The sequence below is a fragment of the Pinus tabuliformis genome, chromosome X, assembly GCF_031772625.1.
Source record: "Pinus tabuliformis cultivar Carrire ecotype Pingquan chromosome X, CPIR1, whole genome shotgun sequence".
NCBI lineage: Eukaryota > Viridiplantae > Streptophyta > Pinopsida > Pinales > Pinaceae > Pinus > Pinus tabuliformis.
The window spans coordinates 133372167-133375246 of NC_142308.1; the positions used below are offsets into that span (position 1 = coordinate 133372167).

The window sequence follows — 3080 nt, forward strand, 5'->3', positions numbered from 1 at the left end:
GTATATAGTCATGAGAGTGTGACAAAGAGCGTGTATATTCCAAAGACACTTCGCTGGATCCAGATTGGAACCCAAGCTTTCGCATCATTTTGCATATAAAAATTTAAAATATTTCTTTTAATTACCACAAGTGTCTGAATCAGCATTTAAAAAAAAAAATTACTTAAAATTTACAATTCACGTGGAGCAAGTATTAAAGTATAATAGCAGTTAAAAAACATTACAGTAATTATTACTTAAGAAATTACAAGGCTCTGCATATTCGTTAAGAATATCCCCAAAAACGCAGTCGAAATGAGGATGCCCCATCCCGGAGTTCATAGAATTTGAGACCTCAACTTTCTTAACAATCCCCATCCAGGGTTGATTTGAACAATCACCAAATTCTTCGATTAAACAACTGGAAGATTATGCAATGTAAATTGTTTTTCAATAGATTCTGACCCACTTTCATCCTTCTGCCAAACAAAAGACTGGTTGTAACATATGGCATGACAGCATGCCCGAGAATGTTGTAATAGGGATAAAAGAATGAATACTATACTGTTTCCATAGCTCTAAGTCTTCTCTTCGGATCCCACAACAACAAAAATTGCCATGACATAATAAAGATGACATGTGTACTTTGTTAAGCTCCATTAATTTAACACAAAAGCTACCTTGATTTATGGAGTTGCAGCTTTTCTTAACTTATGGAAACCAACTGCAGTAGTTTCCTTAAGTTAAGAAAATCAACTGCAATTACTAAATTAATAATTGGGAGCTACTAAAGTGGTCCATTACTTTGATCTCATCTCTACCTTGATTTGTGGTTTTTCTAACACATAGCATTTAGAAGCTTGATGGAAGCTTAGCTATATGTTTATCTGTTGGTCCCCAAGCTCATCTCTCAACCCCCTTCAGTTCTACACCATCTAGCTGAGATAGCAGAGCTCGGAAGTGCCTTCAGAATTTTGTGTTCTTTTGCTTGGACAGAAGCTGGAGTGCTGAAGGAGAAGCTTGTGGACTGTGGCCTGCATCAATACATCACCAATGGCTGGAGGTAACTCGTACCCCTGGGCAATAATGTTTAATGATTCTTTGAGTTTATTCTGCATGCAGAATCATTGTTAAAATTGTAGAATATCTAACAGTTGGTATCAGAGCCTTAATTTACTTCTGCCTTGGTGTGCGATTCGAATAGCATTAGAAAATTTATTTATGAAGATTGCGCAACCATTAGAATCATATATTCGACCCACGGTTTGCGCAAAATTTCGGATGCATGCCTGAAACGAATAGAAAACATATAAAGTTATCTCGGAAACTATTTTTTACTTATATCAAGTCATGTTTAATACAAATATGAATATAACACTTTATAGATTCATGGGAAACTCGGAATCCAACAGATAATCTTTATTTTAAAAATAGCGAAAGTGTCTGCAATCATATTTCAACTTGCCCAACAGGAAAAATTCCGTCTATGTTGGACCAGTAATTCGGTCCTGAATAGAAGTGTCAGCAACTTTTTCAATTTGCCCGACCAAAAATTCAGTCATGTTTGGAAAGTAAATGGTGCTGAAGAGTATATCCATGAAAGGAAAAATCTTTTGCAAACTTCCATTCACACTAGTTTTCCAATATAATTGAGGGATAGAATTCGGGGTCCCATTATATCTTTGGACCATATATATTTACCAGTAGCGTTTTTTCACTGTAGTAACTAGCGCTAGCGCTAGTCAAGATCTGGAAAAGATTGTTTGGCCTGGAGCAAGAATCGCTCGAGGATCGAACTTGCGTTTCCTCTCCACGAATTGGTCCCACTTCTTACCGAAATGTTTCTTCCACTCTCCATTCGTTTTGTAATGAGGAAGATATTGTATCATTTCAATGCCCTCCCTTACGCATATTCCAAGAATCTCCTCATTCTCTGCGAATATGCTCTCTATGGAATTAGCACCTGGTGAATTTGGATGAATAAAACGTAGAATTCCCACCAAGTAGAAGATCTCTTCATCAGGCACAGCTGTAGACATTCGAGAATCCCACCTGCAAAGATAACAACATATTTTGGATTAGTATTGTTAACAAGTTAATCACAGGGTGGAAGAGGGAGATATGCATATTTACTTGTTTCTGTTCAGAGGATATAGGAGGATGGGTCCTCCTATGCCATGTTTAAGAATTCCTTTCAAAACCTTGCTATCGAAACGTGAGATTTGAGATTTCGGTATGAAGAGATTTAGCCAGGGATGAGGAGCATCCCACATTCCAGTGGCTCTGGCCGAGATCTCTTCCCTATGTACACGGTTAAGAAAAGCGAAATATGATATGTCAATGTCACAATTCGAACCTTTTATGAAACTCAGAGGAGCCAGCATGGTGTCGATTTTCTGCAAAACTTTCAGAGTTCAGAGTGTTTACAATTTTACTGCGTTGAAACTATTGAGAAACAATTTTAGGGTTTATGTAAAAGAACACTGTGATCATCTAATCAAACCTTTTTCAAGGTCGTGAAATCAGTGGTATTATGATAATATAACGCCACCTCCGGGCAATACAGAACTGGGCCTGAATTTGGAGGGATGAGTGATGGGTGGAGGGACGTGTCAGTGGTTTCTATCATGCAACTATAATTAGACCAATCAAGTTACGTTTAGATTAAATCTGTGAATTTTGTGCTTTTCTTGGCTTTTATTGTCAAGGTTGGTATTGCCTCAATGAAAATTTCTACACTTTTGTATCTATTGCCATCATAAATTTGCAGTTGGGTGGGGATTCCTTCGACTGCTTGGTGTAAGGTGTATTGAATATGCAGATTTATCCAAACCCATCTAAACCTGGGTTTAATATGACATGCACCTCGAGGGCAAAAAGTTACATGATGTGTATTGTTTTCTAGTGGGAGCTATGAACCCCAAGGCGTTTTAATATGGTATATATTTTGATTATGTTTTTATAGTTTGGTTATAATTTATATAGTTAATTTGGATAACTATATAAAATCAACAATGCAAAATGCAAAGTAAGTTTTACATTGAACTTACATTTATGAACATTTGTAATTAAAGAGAAATAAGAAATGGTTTATTTCTCAT

The 3080-nt window shown here is 36.6% G+C and overlaps 1 pseudogene; it reads right to left on the reverse strand.

The window, feature by feature from the left end:
• Positions 1 to 1721: 1721 nt before the first annotated feature.
• LOC149138814 (cytokinin dehydrogenase 7 pseudogene) lies at positions 1722 to 2363 on the reverse strand (annotated as a pseudogene).
• Between the last annotated feature and the right edge of the window lie 717 nt (positions 2364 to 3080).